Raw genomic sequence first — 18477 nt, 5'->3', positions numbered from 1 at the left:
GTATATGTATAGGTGCATGTGTATGTTCAAAATAGTAGTATGATTATTTTTGCCCTCTATTATACAGTTCACTGCTCATGACAACTTCCCACTTTGTAATCTTAGATAATTTTTGTTCATGTCTTTCCCTAAACCCTGTACCCCAAATCTCTCTAACTTGTTCTGTCTTACTATGGTTCTCTTCATATTTTGTGGAAACCAGGACAACATTAATTTTCACTCTTACTACATGATAAGCCCACATTCTCTTTTTGGTAAAATATATTTAGTATAGTACAATGGAAAATGCTTTGTTTTGAAGTTAGAAGATCTAGGCTTAAAGCCCAACTTTACCACTTCCTACTTCTGAGAATTCTGTGTATTAACCTCTCTAGGGCTTAGAACAAGGGGGTTAGACTTAGATGATCCTTCAGGTTCCTTTCCACTCTAGATCTGGAATCCTTTAACTAGAAGTTCTTCAGTGTACCTCCTAGCTCCAAAGCTTTGATCCAATAATGATACTTCAGTTTTATTGGCTTCTTTTTTCCATTTAAATTATCCTAGTAATATGATTCACCTTGTTTATACCAACTATGCATTTTTCCATTATTCTGTCAGCACTATATAAAAATTTTCACTACACATATAAGAGGGAAGTTCTAAAATAACAATCATTATCATTGTTATAGCCACATTTGGTTAAAATCTGTGTTTTCTTTCTTGTATTACTTTGTTTAGACTAAATGAGATGTGGTTACAGAAGTAGTATTTGTTTCTTTCTGTTTAGATAGTCCAATTTCTTGATATTTTGAGGCAGTTTTGCCTGTTATCCTCTTATCTTAAACTTTAAGGGCATTGTAGTTTGTATGTTAATAAGATTTTTTTTGAATGTCTTGTTCCACCTTAGAGAATACCTGTTACCAACATTTATAAATTAGTCTGTTTGGCAGTGATCTTTTTAATTATTTCTGTATGCCGATAGTTGATGGACTGAAATTTTCTTCTTTAAAGATGGTTTTATAAGGTAATTTCATGACAGAAATGAAATCTTCTAAAGCTACCTGTTGCTTTGTGAGAATTATCATTTTCTATTAGATTTTCAAAATCTAACATTATGTTGAAGTGGTGGGTCACATAATAAGGTAGAAATGCTTCTTAGACAAACATCTTAAAAATGGGAATACTCTAACTTGTCAGTGTCATTGTAAGGAATAGCACTTTTTTTTTATACATCCAGTTCTGCTTTTCTTGCTTCAGTTTGTCAGTTCTCTTCAGAATATGCATTGTGTAGAGCTAATGTTGAAATTTTTTGCACATATTTTTCCTCGTAGAATTTGGTTTTCCTGCTTTAATTTTTTTTCACCTTCTAAAGAAAACTGCCTGTGTTTATTTCTTCCATTTTTAACCACTGACAAAAGAAATTTCTTTTCACCACTTGAAAGTGTTCTTTTGTTGTATACATCAAAAAAATTATTATAGCTAATTGCTAATATATGAACAGAAACAGAAGGAAGTTGAACAGTGTGTCTTAGAAAATTTTTATATAAAGTCATCCAAGCCCTCTTGTACTATAACTTTGGGCTTAAGTTTAGACATTTTTAGTTACACAATGTTGATTTTTTCTTGCAATAGTATTTCTTGTAATGGAATTTGGTCTAATATTTTTACAGTATTACTCTCTTAAAATAGGAAACTATTTCCAACTTTTCATTTGTCTCTGATCACCTAATTCAAATAAAGGGGAAGATTTAAATTAAAAGAATAAAATAAAACCTTAGATAGGCTCCCAGAATGTATCAAGTGATTCTTTTACTTATTATTTTTAAGTCATGTAGATTTCTAGAGTATTGAAAATGTAATTATATTTTATCATTATATAAATCACCTTTGTGTACATACTCTCAGCATGCACGTTATGCTCTTATTTACCTTGCAGTTGCTTGTTTTTTGCATTTAAGTTATATAAAAATCATCTGAGATAACAGCTTGAAATCTTTCTTATACTTTTAGCCTGAGTCAGAGTGACACAAATGTGGGGCATTGGCAAGCTGTAACATATGAAGGAAAGTATTCTTGAAAGAAAAATTTAATAAAAGAAGTACATTAATCTTAACTTAATTTTCCTGCAGTATTCCATTAGTGGCTAAAAATATTTACATAGGATTCATTGAGACATTTTTGTTCACTTAAGACTTTTTTATTGTTTTTTGTCAGTCACATTTGAATTCCTCAAACATGGTATTCAACTGTGTTATTCTTTCACAGACAACACACAGGAAGCACTGAAGTTTTCAAACTCGAGCCTCTAACAGATTCACTCTTGATCTTGTCAGACAGGCAGACACCTTCGGAGGGGTTAATAATTAGCTTTATTCCAGTCTAGTCTTCTCAAATGGTTGCTGATAATGGGAACACTAACTCCCACAGCATTCCTTCTTCATCCTTCTCACAGGGGCTGACTAGAAGGGGGGCATAACTTCCTCTGCTTCTCTATGGGGTCAATTGAGACAGGCACAGCTTGTGCACTCCCCTAAATCCCTTCAAGCCTCAGTGGAGTCTGATTGAAGCACACACAGATTCCTCTAGGATTCCCCATCATTTCCCCTATGAATTCCCTGTGGTTTTCCCCACTCATTGACCAATGCCCACTTGCTTTATAGGGCAGCAGACAAAGAAGGCATCTTGTTTACCTTAAGTTCACAAATTAACTTTAGCAATACATCATTCTGTGTAAGCATAGCAAATATCAATTATGTCACCACTTATGGCTCAGCCACACTAGGATTGTGTATCACTATGATTCTAAGAAGTACTATCTAGAAACCTTGGGGCTATTCTGGGAGCTGTAATCTAACATCTGGAGACTAGACATTGCCATGGCTATGGATCCTGAGAAACTGAAAGAATAACAAAATCTTCCTTACATACAGTTATTCAACACAAACTTGTAGTAATGTGGTTTCTTTTGGACTCTTTCCCTCAGACATGTGTATATCAAGAAAATGAACTTTTTAGGGGATAAGCTGAATGCATTTCCAATAAGATCAAGGGTGAAATAAGAATGTCCATTATCACTACCGTTTTTCAATATGGTACTAGAAATGTTAGCTGTAGCAATTAGAGAAGAAAAAGAAACTGAAGGAATAAGAATAGGCAAAGAAGAAACTAAGCTATCACGTTTTGCAGATGATATGATATTATACTTAGAGAATCCCAGAGAATCAAGTAAAAGAACTACTTGAAATAATCAACAACTTTGGCAAAGTTGCAGGTTACAAAATAAACCCAGATAAATGATCTGCATTTCTGTATATTACTAACAAAGCCCAACAGCAAGAGATAGAAAGAGAAATCCCATTTAAAGCTACAGTAGACACTATAAAATATCTGGGAGTCTACCTGCCGAAACAAACTCAGGGACCGTATGGACAAAATTACAGAACACTTTTCACACAAATAAAGTCACATCTAAGTAAGTGGAAAAACATCAGTTGCTCGTGGGTAGACTGAACTAATATAATAAAAATGACAATTCTGCCTAAAATAATTTACCTATTCAGTGCCATACCAATCAGACTACCAGAAAATTATTTTCTAGAGCTAGAAAAGATAATATCAGAATTCATCTGGAAAAACAAAAGGTCCAGAATATCAAGGGAACTAATGAAAAGACATGCTAGGGAAGGTGACCTAGCTCTACCAGATCTCAAATTGTATTATAAAGCAGCAGTTATCAAAACCACTTGGTACTGGCTAAGAAACAGAAGGGTAGATGAGTGGAATAGGTTAGGTACTCAAGACACAGTAGTTGATAAATATAGCAGTCTACTGTATGATAAACCCAAGGGCCCAGCTCCTGGGATAAGAACTCACTGTTCAACAAAAATTGCTGGGAAAACTAGATAACAGTGTGGCAGAAACTGGGCAAAGACCAATGCCTGACACCGTACACAAGAATAAAGTCCAAATGGATACATGATCTAGTATAAAGACTGATACTAAAAACAAATTAGTGGAGCAAGGAATAGTGTATTTGTAAGATTTATGGAGAATGGAGAAATTTTTGACTAAACAAGAGATAGAGAATATAATGAAGTGCAAAATGGATAATTTTGATTACATTAAATTGCATTTTTGCACAAACACAATGCAACCAAGATTAGTAGAGAAGCAGAAAACTGGGAAAGAATTTTTGCAACTAGTGTCAGTGATAAAGACCTCATTTCTAAAATATATAGAGAGCTGAGTCAAATGTACAAGAATACAGGTCATTCCCCAATTGATGAAAGGTCAAAGGATATGAACAGGAAGTTTTCAGAGGAAGAAATTAAAAGCATCTATGGTCATAAGAAAAATTGCTCTAAATTACTTGAATAGAAAGATGCAAATCAAAACAACTCTGAGGTACCACATCACACCTATCAGATCAGCTAATATGACAAACAGAATGATGATAAAGACTGGAGAAGATGTGGGAGAGTTGGAACATTAATTCATTGTTGGTAGAGCTGTGAGCTGATCCAGCCATTCTGGAAAGTAATTTGGAACTATGCCCAAAGGGCTATAAAATTGTGTATACCCTTTGACCCAGCAATATCACTTCTAGGACTGTATCCCAAAGAGATCATAAAAATGGGAAAGGATCCTACATGTACAAAAGTATTTACAGCAACTCTCTTTGTGGTGGCCAAGAGCTGGAAATCAAGGGGATGCCCATTAATGGGGGAATGGCTGAACAAGTTGTGGTATATGAATGTAATGGAATACTATTGTGCTATAAGAAATGATGTACAGGAATACTTCAGAGAGGCCTGGAAGGACCTATATGAACTGATGCTGAGTGAAAGGAGCAGAACCAGGAGAACTTTGCACACAGCAACAACCACTGTATGCAAGAAATTTTTCTGGTAGACTTAGCCCTTCACAGCAATACAGAGACCTAAAAAAATTCCCAATGGACTCTTGAGACAAAATGCCTTCCATATCCAGAGAAAGAACTATGGAATTGGATCGCAGAATGAAGCAGACAATTTTCTTTGTGTTATGTTTTGTATTGATGGTTTTTCCTATTTATTTTAGTTCTTCTATGTAACATGACTAAGGTGAAAATGTATTTAATAAGAATGTATGTGTAGAACCTATATAAGATTGCATGCCATCTTGGGGAGGGAAGGAGGAAGGTGGCAGAGGGAGAGGGAAAGAATCTAAGATATATGCAAGTGATTGTAGAAAATTGAAAACTATAATTAATTAAAAAAGAAAATTAACTTCTTTAGGTAAATTTTACATTCATTAGTTGTTTTTCAGATCTCAATTTCCTTCTCTGGATATGACCAAAATTTGTATCCAACTTGTTTCCAGGGTTGTTCAGAATTGGATATAGAGTTTCATGTATATTCATAGATCTAGAGATATTGTGTGTGTGTGTGTGTGTGTGTGTGTGTGTGTGTGTGTGTGTAATAGATAACATATTCATCAAGAATTACTTTGTACCTAACAAAATGGTAAGCAATGGGGAAGTTGAGAAAGCAAATTAGATAATCTCTTCTCTCGAGGAGTATATATTTTAGTGGAGGAAGAAGACTCTTCCAGAAGAGTTAGAAAACCAGGGCCTGGGAAGAACTGTGGTGTCTGGGAAGGAAGATAGAGACTTAGTTGACTTCAAGGTAAGATGAAAGCTCACCTATCAAAGCCTAGGGTGGTTGATTGTAATCAGCAAAAAAATATTCATCAGCAGCATTGTTTAATAATTATTTTGCAGGTGTCAAATCTGATTCTTTAGGTATAAATAGCATATGTGTTAGTGTTTACTTTCACGTCACATAGCTTTATGCATTTTAATATGTTCTAGGTGAAACATCTAGAAATAGTCAGATGTATTATTGAAGAGTCAGCATAGTTGATCAGGTTAATCCTTGAACATTTTTCTGTCTGCCCTTCCTCAAGTTGTTAAGAGGATAGAAAGGAACCTTTAGATATTATCTATTACATTTCACTACCATTTTATTCTTAGTGCAGTCACTTCTGCAGTAATGACTGTTTTGAAAATGCAATTACTAGGAGCCAAGATGGCGGAGTAGAAAGACGCACATACACATAGCTCTGAACCCACAACCCATAGAATGGCTACAGGGAAGTAACTCACGGCGAATTCCGCACCCAGAGGCCACGGAACATTGGAGCGAGGGAGATTTCTGTTCCAGAGAGACCTGCAAACCTCTCGCTGGGGGTCCTTCGCGCTGCGGACTGGGCGCCGGGACTGGGAGCTGAGGGCAGCCCTGCAGTGGCCACGGCACTGAGAGGAAAAGATCCGAGCAGGCTTCACAGACAGGATCTCCAGCGGCCACGCGGGTCCCTCCACCCACAGAGGGATCTGCAAACCTCTCGCAAAAGGTCCGTTGCGCTGCAGACGCAAAGCCCAGCCCAGACCTGCTGCGGCCACGGCTGCGGCACCGAGAGAAACAGATCCGAGCAGGCTTCAGGGACGGGATCTCCAGTGGCCGCACAAGTCCCTCCACCCACAGGTGACAGGGGTGGGTGAGAGAGTCTCTTTGGCGGGTGGAGAGGAGAGTGGGGTGCCCCCATAATTCAGGCCCCCCCAGGAGGTAGAAGCTGAGAGGCGGCTGCAGACAGGGGCTCCCCAAGCGGGCGGGAGCCTGAATCCATTGTGGAAGGTCTGTGCATAAACCCCCTGAGGGAACTGAGCCTGAGAGGTGGCCCTGCCCCGACCTCAGCACCAGAACATAATCTCATACTGAATAGCAGCCCTGCCCCCGCCAAAAGCCCTGAGGCTGGAAGCAGCATTTGAATCTCAGACCCCAAACGCTGGCTGGGAAGATCAGGAGGTGAGGTGGGTGTGAGGAGAATATTCAGAGGTCAAGTCACTGGCTGGGAAAATGCCCAGAAAAGGGAAAAGAAATAAGACTATAGAAGGTTACTTTCTTGGCGAACAGGCATTTCCTCCCTTCCTTTCTGATGAGGAAGAACAATGCTTACCATCAGGCAAAGACACAGAAATCAAGGCTTCTGTGTCCCAGCCCACCCAATGGGCTCAGGCCATGGAAGAGCTCAAAAAGAATTTTGAAAATCAAGTTAGAGAGGTGGAGGAAAAGCTGGGAAGAGAAATGAGAGACATGAAGTCAAAGCATGAACAGCAGATCAGCTCCCTGCTGAGGGAGACCCAAAAAAATGTTGAAGAAATTAACACCTTGAAAACTAGCCTAACTCAATTGGCAAAAGAGGTTCAAAAAGCCAATGAGGAGAAGAATGCTTTCAAAAGCAGAATTAGCCAAATGGAAAAGGAGATTCAAAAGATCACTGAAGAAAATAGTTCTTTCAAAATTAGAATGGCACAGATGGAGGCTAATGACTTTATGCAAAACCAAGAAATCACAGAACAAAGAGAGAAGAATGGAAAAATGGAAGATAATGTGAAATATCTCATTGGAAAAACAACAGACCTGGAAAATAGATCCAGGAGAGACAATTTAAAAATTATGGGACTACCTGAAAGCCATGATCAAAAGAATAGCCTAGACATCATCTTTCATGAAATTATCAAGGAAAACTACCCTGAGATTCTAGAACCAGAGGGCAAAATAAATATTCAAGGAATCCACAGAACACCGCCTGAAAGAGATCCAAAAAGAGAAACTCCTAGGAACATTGTGGCCAAATTCCAGAGTTCCCAGGTCAAGGAGAAAATACTGCAGGCAGCTAGAAAGAAACAATTCAAGTATTGTGGAAATACAATCAGGATAACACAAGATCTAGCAGCCTCTACATTAAGGGATCGAAGGGCATGGAATAGGATATTCCAGAAGTCAAAGGAACTAGGACTAAAACCAAGAATCACCTACCCAGCAAAACTGAGTATAATACTTCAGGGGAAAAAATGGTCTTTCAATGAAATAGAGGATTTTCAAGTATTCTTGATGAAAAGACCAGAGCTGAAAAGAAAATTTGACTTTCAAACACAAGAATGAAGAGAACCATGAAAAGGTGAACAGCAAAGTGAAGTCATAAGGGACTTACTAAAGCTGAACTGTTTACATTCCTACATGGAAAGACAATATTTGTAACTCTTGAAACATTTCAGTATCTGGGTAGTGGGTGGGATTACACATGCACACACGCTCACATACATAGAGACATAGTGCACAGAGTGAATTGAATAGGATGGGATCATATCTTAAAAAAAAAAATGAAATCAAGCAGTGAGAGAGAAATATATTGGGAGGAGAAAGGGAGAAATTGAATGGGGCAAATTATCTCTCATAAAAGAGGCAATCAAAAGACTCATTAGTGGAGGGATAAAGAGGGGAGGTGAGAGAAAAACATGACGTCTACTCTCATCACATTCCACTAAAGGAAAGAATAAAATGCACACTCATTTTGTTAGGAAAACCTATCTTACAATACAAGAAAGTGGGGGATAAGGGGACAAGCAGGGTGGGGGGGATGATAGAAGGGAGGGCATGAGGAGGAGAGTGCAATTTGAGGTCGACACTCATGGGGAGGGATAGGATCAAAAGAGAATAGAAGTAATGGGGGACAGGATAGGATGGAGGGAAATATAGTTAGTCCTATACAACACAACTATTATGGAAGTCATTTGCAAAACTACACAGATCTGGCCTATATTGAATTGCTTGCCTTCTAAAGGGAAGGGGTGGGGAGGGAGGGAGGAAGAGAAGTTGGAACTCAAAGTGTTAGGATCAACTGTCGAGTAATGTTCTTGCCACTAGGAAATAAGAAATACAGGTAAAGGGGTATAGAAAGCTATCTGCCCCTACAGGACAAAAGAGAAGATGGAGACAAGGGCAGAGAGGGATGATAGAAGAGAGAGCAGATTGGTCGTAGGGGCAATTAGAATGCTTGGTGTTTGGGGGGGGAGGGGATAAAAGGGGAGAAAATTTGTAACCCAAAATTTTGTGAAAATGAATGTTAAAAGTTAAATAAATAAATTTAATTATAAAAAAAAAAAAGAAAATGCAATTACTTCCAACTATATTGATATATTAGTGAACAGTTTGAACATAACACAAATTTTGCATTTGTTTTTCATGTTCTATTGCACCATGGTAGTGGAGCTTGCCTTGGGGAGGGTTGATGTCTACAGATGAGTTTGAAGGAGCCCCACCAGCATTTGATAAAGGCCTATAGGAAGAGTGAGAAGTGGAAGCCTAAAGGAGCAAACATGGAAGAGAAGGGAAGACAGGGAGATCTTCAGTACTTCCTTCCTCACTCAATATGACTGTGACCCAGTTCCTTTGAACTTTACCACCACAACCTGACCAGGAAATGCCCCAGAGCATGCTGTCTCCATGCATTTGAATATGGCACCATGGAGATGGGGGTAGTAATGATCCTTTGGAGTACCTCATAGAAGAAGTTTCACCACGTATGTCTCCCATTCCAGGAATATTGTGATTCCACCTGTGCCTCTCACAGGACAGTGTAGTCAGATGCCCACTTTGATCTTAAGACTTTTGTCAAGATAAAGTACCCTATTTTTTGTCTGTCTTCTAACACAGTAGGAGCTCCATACAGGTGGAGGAGGGCTAATCTCTACCTGTACACTGTCTTCCCTTTCCAGGACTGAGCAGTCAGCCCAAGGCTGAGGACATTACCACTGTTGTAGTATTTATGTATTTCTTAACAATTTAACATGTATAAAACTGTACCATCACTTTTACAAGGTTCCTATCTTTTAAAATTTATCACTGACAAACTTTTTGAGTGTTGTAACTAACCTCCAGTGCCATTTTTCCCATAAGCCCTGTGGTTCTTATTGCATAATTTTGCATAACACAGTGATTTTTAGGAATGTACATGTTGACTTAAAACACAACTGACTGCACTTCCAAAGGAAGGAACCCTATTCTCTATCAGGGTTCTTATCACAGCCTTAGCTTTAAAGAAATTCATTCTAAAAGTATAGTCACAGTTTACTTGCATTCAAATTTAGTTTTGAGTTAGACTAAAAACAAAAACAAGAAACTTAATTTTGTCTAAGGAAGGAAGTGGTCACAGACAAAAAAATTTTAAATTTGTTTCATAAAAATTAAGTGCTAAGGATTAAAAGAGGGAATATTGCTTTATGATGAAATAATTAATTCATGAAAGGAGTAGAAGAGTCCACACAGTAGTATAATCGGACCCCAGCAGCACCAGAGGTGACTGGGTTTTCAATACTAGCTCTGGCAATTAGTACTAAGGTGAAAAAAATTTGGAAGAAAGACACTGATGGATTTCACATCTGCCTGTCACCTATTTAAATTTGAAGAGTCCTGTAGTCAGACAGTTGGCTAGGAATTGATGAAGACCTGGTCTCATTTTTTCAGTGCTCGTTGTCTTTTGTGACCATTGACAAGTGATTCAGTCTCACTGAGCTTCAATTTTCCTCAATAGAAGACAGTTAGATGACATAGTGGATAGAATTTTGGACTTGGAATCAGAAAGAACTGAGTTCAAATTTACTCTCAGACACTTGATAGATGTATGACCCTGGGCTAATCACTTAACAGCTGTCTGTCTCAGTTTCCTCAACTGTAAAATGAGCGTCATGATAAGAACTACATCACTAGGTTGTTGTGAGTATTAAATGAAGCAATATTTGTAAAGTGTTAAGTGCAATTTCTGGCACAGAGTAGGTGCTTAATAAATATGTGTTCCCTTCCCCTTTCTTGTAAAATGAGAGTAATGGTACTTGCTGTATCAGAGGAAGCTTAGCATAGTGAATAGAAAGTTAGTTTTGTAGTTAATAAAACCTGGGTTCAAATACTAACTCTGATATATCCTGATTGCGTGACCCTTGGCCAAGGGATTTAGCCTTGTGGCACTCCAGACAGTGTTCTAAAACTATAAGGTAAGTTATAGTTGATGTTAGAGGGATTTTCCCTATAGTAGTAGATATTGACCCACCCCACAATACTAGCAAAACACAAAAGAGCAGATTTACATAGTTTGTAATATCCTTATGAGAAAGTACTTTTCAAATTATATATAAGATCCAAATAAGGTTTATTTTCTTCATTTAAGGAGAGTTGTTAGTTAATTGTTCTGAGGAAGAGGTCATGATTCTCAAGGAATGACCCTCAGGTCAGATGTGGGATGGTTATTCTATATTGTGTATCTTTTTCTTGGTTTGTCTTAAATAGGTTCTTAGGGTGAAAGCATGCAGGACCATGTGAAGCAAAAGTGTTCATTAAATACCCAAATTATCAATTTTCATTTTAATCATACTCTTGAGCAGAAATGTCCAATTTATGGCTAGCCGCTGGGGTACGACATTCCAGAATGTGCCTGAAACCTGATTAAAATATAATTGGGGAATGTTTTAACAAAATAAACAAAATAAAGTAAAACAGATCATACTAATTGATGGTTTTCTAAATCAATATGCTGCTGATTGAGACCATTTCCACGTGAATTTGACACCACTCTTCTCCAGTTTATAATATTCTTTTACCTTTGTTAGTTCCTCATAACTTCATGAAATAAGCAGGGCATTATTGTATTCTCTCATTTTATAGATGAGGAAATGGAGGTTCATGAAGTTTATGTGACTTGTCCAAGGTTTCGTGGTTGGTGAATGACAGTTTCTTTATAGACACCAAACTCCAGATGTATGATACTGCTCTGGGCTATTTAATAACTAGTAAGGGGAAAATCAACTTAGCAACTAATCCTAATTGTCTTGTTATTGCTCCTACATTTGTTATTCTTCTAATTTATCACACTCTTTATGTTGTTCACTGGCAGAATGCATTAACATATTTTGAAACAGTTTAAAATATTTTAGAATTTAAAATATGCCAAACCAAAACTTAGTGAAGCCACCTGACTCATATATTGCATATTAGTGATCAGCTAAGTACAATTATCCCTTCCACATACATGAGGATTTAGGGACATGGCAACCCTACAATCTGGAAAATTCATGTAAAATTTTTTGACCCTCCCTTCATACCAGAGATGTAATGTGAAATTTTTCTTCTTTTTCTTTTATGAGGTGTTTATAGTATTAAAAAATAAAATATGTTGATATTTTATAGGTACTAAATGTATATTTTATCTATTTCTGAGTTTATAAACTTTTTCTGTTGTTGTCTGCTGACCTTTGTGTGTTATCTGCCCCTTCTGCAAAACTCCCCCAAAATTCCTATTTAATTTCTTATGCAGTATATCAAAACTGCGATGGGGTAAGTTGCAGTGAGGAAGGGGTAACTATAAAATTGATCTTTTCTAATTCATTTACTTCTGTGAATTTTGACAGTCCAGAATCTGGATCACTTCTGGCCTTAGCCTTCCAGGAGTTTACACTAGCATAGAGTATCACATATCTGTTATATGCTGGACATTAAGCAATAATTTGCATTCTTGTATATGTAACTTTAAAGGTTAATGCTACGTTTTTGAAGGTTAATGAATTAAGTCAATGTATTTCCATAGAAAAATATTTAAGGCACTTTCATATTATTAAATGTAATGAAATCCATGAAAATGAGATGTTTATGCATAGAAAATAGAATAAGGGGTCCTGTAATTTCCTTGTTACATGGAACTCACAGGGGAGCAAACTCCTTTCAGTGCAGATGGTCATCTTCTCTCCCACAGTTTTGTAGAGGTGCCTAGAGCATTGAAAATTTGAGTGACTTGCCCAAGGTAACACAGTCACTATCAGTAGAAACTGAATCCAAGTTTGCCTGACTTTGATGGCAACTCTCTGTCTTGCTGTGTATTGCCTTTCATGAAAATACTTTATTTTATTGATACTTAACAGTAGCTTGTACTCTAGTTGTAAAGAATTTTGAAAAAAATTACTTTTAGCTTCTTTGATATATGAATTTAATATAATTCAGGAATTGATCATTATTTTTTCCTTAGGCCACTTTTTAAGCAATTATGCCTCCACTATCTAGAAATGTAGAAATTTCACAAAGGTTAATATTTATCAATGAAAATAATTAGATTTTTAAAATTTGCTGTGTTCTAATTTTCTTTTTTAAATGACCAGCTTCGTGCAGAAATATAGTAAAGGCATTTGTGAGACCTTTTTGTTAGTATATAATGGCCAGCCAGAAACTTGTAGAACACAGTTCTACCATTTCTTCAGAAGTCTGGAGTAAAACAAAAACATTATGATTTTTAAAAAGCTGTTTGCTACAACATAAAGTACTTTTGGAAGGCACATTTTGCCTCTCACGGTTTGTATCAACAACCCAGTAGATAAGCCATGGTTTCTACTTCAGTGAGGTAAAGGAAATGAGGTTCTGCTGTTCTAGTATGAATTTGACAATAATACCGTCATTGCCCTCTTAAAAAAAGGGGTTAAGTAAATTTCAAATCGTGAAGCCTTTTTCTTTTTACGGAATTTATTCATCCATCCATCCATCTTCTAACTCCCTCCTTTCCTTTCTTGAGCAAATAAAAAAGAATAAAGCTTTCTTTTTTTAGCTAAATTAACACATTGACCGTATCTGAAAAAATACGTCTCATTCTGCTTTTTAAGTTCACCACTTTTCAAGAGGTTAGTGACATGTTTCATCTTCATTTCCTTGAACTCATAGTTTATCTTTATGTTGATCAGAGTTTTAAATGTTTTCAAAGTTGTTACTAATGGTTAAATTTTTCTCCTAGTTCTGATCACTTTGCTCTGCATCAGTTCATTAGAGTCTTCTCAGTTTCTTTTGAAACTATTTATCTCATCATTTCTTATGCCATAAGAACTATGGAGTTAGATTGTAGAGTAAAGCAGACTCTTTTCTGTTTTATTTTGTTATGTTTTCTTTCTCCTGGTTTTTCCCGTTCAGTATAATTCTTCTATGCTAAATGAGTAATGTGAAAAATGTATTTAATAGGAATGTATATGTATATCCCTTATCTGATTGCATGCTGTCTTGGAGAGGGAGGAGGAGAAAATTAAAAACTTAGGAAGTGAATGTTGAAAACTGAAAATAAAGAAATTAAATTTTTTTTTTAAAAAAAGAATGATATTCTTCTCCCCCTCCCTCACTTCTCACGCTGTTAACTCAATATCAACAACAGAAGAAGATAGAGATCAGAAGGGGAAGGTTGTTAATGAACTTTCTAATTAAAAAAGATTATGCCTTGGGTTGTTTTTCCATTAGTACTGATGTCATGCACTTAATCTGTGCTTCTTGATAGTAAATGTATTCATTTAGGGATAATAGTATAGGTAGTGGGCCTGAAATGGATATTTCTCTAGTAGAAAATAGTGTATAAACAAGTATAGAAGAGAAAGTGTATTGACAGTGCAAACTGTGTGCCCCATATTGACACTTTTTGTATGATGAGCCCATAAAAATGCCAGAAGAGTATTTTTTTTTATCACGCTAAAACCATGAGCATAATAAGCATTCCATACACTTTTAAGCAACTTTACTCTGCAACAGATCTATATAATTGATTTCATGTTGGTGACTTTATTATACTTTTTTGGTAAATGAAAGACAAAGTCATATGTATCAGCATTTTTTTTTTTATATAAAATTGCATTTCTTTATGGTGATAGTGAAGCATCTTTGAATTTCTGCTTTTTCATTATTTGTCACAGATATAATCTTACTTCGTAGAAATAAGGTGGAAAATACATTTCCATTCTTGTTTAGAAGATTGCTTTATGTTAATTGTTAAATAACTTTTTATGATAATATTGATATAAATTCATTCTTTAGATGTAGTTTAGTTGTTAAGAGATATGGATTGTAGTTATAAATGCATGATAAAGTGATCATCTAGTCCAACTCTTTTGTTTTATAGATGAGAAAACAGACTCATAATTCAAGACTAATAATTCAAGGTCACATAGGTGTAGTATTTAGACTTATTAGTTTCTCTAACTATGAGTCCACTGTGCCATGTTCAAATATTAACTAATAAAAAGAAGCAAAATAAACCTCTTAAAGGCAAATTTTTAATTTGCCTTCTGTTTCTTCATAAATCCAGGCGTTCCATCATGCACATGCCTAGGTAGCAGTATCTTTAGCATAGGTTAAAAAAAAACATGGTTAATTCAATATTGTAATTATTTTAATGTTTCTCAATGAAAATCCTTGTTATTGACCTCCTTGAAGTTCATTTTTTTCTTGAAGTACCATATATATTTGTGTTTGGGGCAGAAAAAGAAATGCTAGTTGCCCAGAGAGACCGTAGAAATGTAAATCCTGGTTCTGTCACTGAAACTGACACTGTGAATAGATCACAATCTCTTAGTCTCTACTTCACCGTCTCTAAATGGAGATTATAATACACTGACTATCTCCGAATAAAAAAAGCCCTTTCCATTACAAAGTATCCTATAAATGTGAACTCCTGGTGTATAAGGACCATCTTATCTAGTGGAAAAAATACTGAGCCTAGATAGAAGCAGGAAACTTGAGTGAATCTTGGATTACATTCTCAGTGAATGAATAACTTAAAATCTCAGCCTTTCCTCATTTGTAAGATAGAAATAATATGTATATGCTACCTACTTTACAGGGTTATTGTGAAGAAAGTGCTGTATCAACATTAAAACACTAAGAATATAACTGAGTTAATGAAATTGTTTAATACCTAGTACACATGCTTAATGTTTGAATGCATCATGATTAAGTGAATAAATGTATGAATGAATAAATATATGATAGAATTAAATGGTAGATTAAAATTTTTAGTTTTAGCAGGGTGAAGTCTTATTAATATGTCTTATTGACATTTAATCTGCCTTTTATATTAATTTGAATAATGGTATTTATTTGGTGGTTCTTTGGATAGTCATAATTTTCAAAGTTTAGGGCCACATTATTTAGAAAATTTTTCCCAAATTTTCTGAGTTTTTAAGAAGAATTACCATGATTTCATTGTGAAGTGACTTCAAATAAGCATTTAAAAATTGTTTTGATTAAACATTAGAAATGTCAGAGGAAATAACAGTATAATATGATCAGGTGATTATTGTGAAATATATGAAAAACTCTATCCTGCTTCACTATTTAACGAATGGTAAAGATAATGCCAAGGATGGAAACACGCATATTTTGTTCCTAACATTCAACTGAAGATATAAAAATGAACAATTGCAAATAATATTGAAGGTGTTTTTGATAAACATTTTCTTATGTTCTGCTTCTCAACTTCTTCCTTCTTTACTCACTGATTTTTTTGAAATGGCATCCTGGGAATGACTTATATAGTGATACTGTGTTGGCAGGTAATAACACCAGAATCAAAATTTATTACTGGATAGGCTTCAATAGGTATCAACAATAGCAACCCCTTTTAAATCAGAACCTTTGATGGGCAAAGGAAAGATAAATAAATAAAGACCTTTCAGCAAGCAGGTTCTAGTTAAACACAGTTCACATTTAAAAAACAAAACTATTCTTAACAAGCCTATAGGAGTTAAGATCCACTGTTTCAGTAATTAGATGCCCAAATGGGAAAATTAAATGTGTAAGCATTCATGCCTCTCCACATACTCGGACATTGTTTACTGCTCAAAATTGGGCATATATTTGGGAAATTAAGAGGACGTATAAGGAATATAAGGACATATAAGACATCAAAGGAAATATGGTACCCATTTAGAAATTGTCATTCATTCTAATCTGTATTTGAAAAAAATGTCAAAAGAAATTTAGTTCACATGTGTAGTTTGTGGACTTATACCTGCATGTTATGTATTAGAATATTAATAGTTTAGGCATTTTGTTTTAATTTCCCTCAGTAGAAAATGTATTCTTTAAAAGATATTACAATAACACTTTAACTAATTGTTTCTATTCATAAGATTGAAAATTTAAATTCTAGGCAGAATATTGCCAAGGCAAACATTTATTAAATTACTCTTTCAGCTTTGTAACATAGTAAAAGAGACAACATTCCAAATCTATTATGTTTTTTAAATATAATCATCAAGAAAAATAATATATCCTCCCAAAATAATTTGATTATAACAGCTCAGGAAATTATTCTGATTTATTGAACCCATGCAAAAAATCAGTATACCTTTATTTTGGTTTTGGAAAATAAAATCAACACATCTAAATGATCCATTCATTCTCCAAACATTTGATGATTCTGTGCTTAGTGTTGAGGGATAGGTTGGATTTATACAAGTGTCTAACTTTGAAAGGTTATAGCGTCTGTTCTATATAAAGTATTTGAGGCCTTATAAGGAAGAAGCACTGGCAAATATAAGAAGGTTGGATGAACAAGATACCATATACATACATACATATACATACATGAAATATACCCATATAACTTGTTTGTACCTAGCTATAGGTTGTTTCCCCCATTAGATTGTGAGCTTCTCAAGGTCAGATATTGTTTTTTGTCTTTCTTTGTATCCCCAGTGCTTAGCAAAATGTCTGTAACATAGAAACGTTTAATAAATGCTTATTGACTGGTTGACACTAGCATCCTTGCTGTTCCTCTCATAAAATAGTTCATCCTTAGGCATTTTCACTAGCTGTCTCCCATGTCTGAAATGCTCTTTTCATCTCTGCCTTTCCTAACTTCCTTTAAGAACCACCTAAAATACGACTTTCCATGCCACACCTTTCCTGATCCTCCTTAATTCTAGTTCCCCATCTCCTTAGTTATTTTCAATCCTAGATATAGTTCCTTTTTACATAGATTTTCCATGTGTTCTTCCCTCATTAGATTGTAAACTCCTTCAGAACAGGGGCTGTCTTTTATATTTCTTTTATTTCCAGTGCTTAACACGGTGCCTGGCACATAGGAAGTGCTAAATAAATTTATTATTAATCAATTATTGACTGACAGACACATATATATGATGTGAAGAGATGTATGTACATGCATATTGTGTATATATCTGTGTATAGTGTGTATATATCTTAGATCTTAAAAGTGAGATGACTTTGGGGATATATACAATAGATCATAATTCAACCCATAGGAAATATTTGGAAACTAACTAATGCTGAAATTCTTCATACTCTACTAGATTTCTTCCATAAGTCAGATACACACTAAGGATTCTAGTCCTAACTCATTGGAGGACTGTCCACAAATCTAACTCTTGAGTGGAGAGTAGTGGAAGTGAAGTCAGAAAACCCAGTTTTGCTCCTTAGTATGTATGTGTGTGACCTTGAAGAAGTCACTTCCATTCACTATTTCCTCGTCTGTATTTTGTATTTTTAAGTTGAGCTAGATGGCCTCTAAAGAGGGTCGCTTCTAGCTTTAAATTCATGATCCTGTGATACCAAAGTATTTAAGTATAAAGCCTATAGTATTGTCTTCTCATTCTATAAGACCTGACCATGATGAAATAAAGCTTTCTACTGCATTCCAATTTTATATCCTGTTATTCTGCAGCCTTTGCTACATACTATGCCATAATTTCCACGAGCTACTCAGATTGCCATTGTTAGGGAGGATGACCTTGTTCATAGATTTCATGTTTAAGTATTCAGCAATACAAAGGACATTGGAAAGACAAGTCTTATTGAGGTGGAGAGT

At 35.5% G+C, this 18477-nt stretch overlaps 1 protein-coding gene across 6 annotated transcripts in view; it reads left to right on the top strand.

Annotated features, from left to right (window-relative positions):
• RNGTT (RNA guanylyltransferase and 5'-phosphatase) overlaps window positions 1-18477 on the top strand; it is a 386087-nt gene that overhangs the window by 203284 nt on the left and 164326 nt on the right. The window lies entirely within an intron of this gene.

Source organism: Notamacropus eugenii, chromosome 2, assembly GCF_028372415.1.
Source record: "Notamacropus eugenii isolate mMacEug1 chromosome 2, mMacEug1.pri_v2, whole genome shotgun sequence".
Taxonomy (NCBI): Eukaryota; Metazoa; Chordata; class Mammalia; order Diprotodontia; family Macropodidae; genus Notamacropus; species Notamacropus eugenii.
This window is presented reverse-complemented; position numbering and strand designations above follow the sequence as displayed.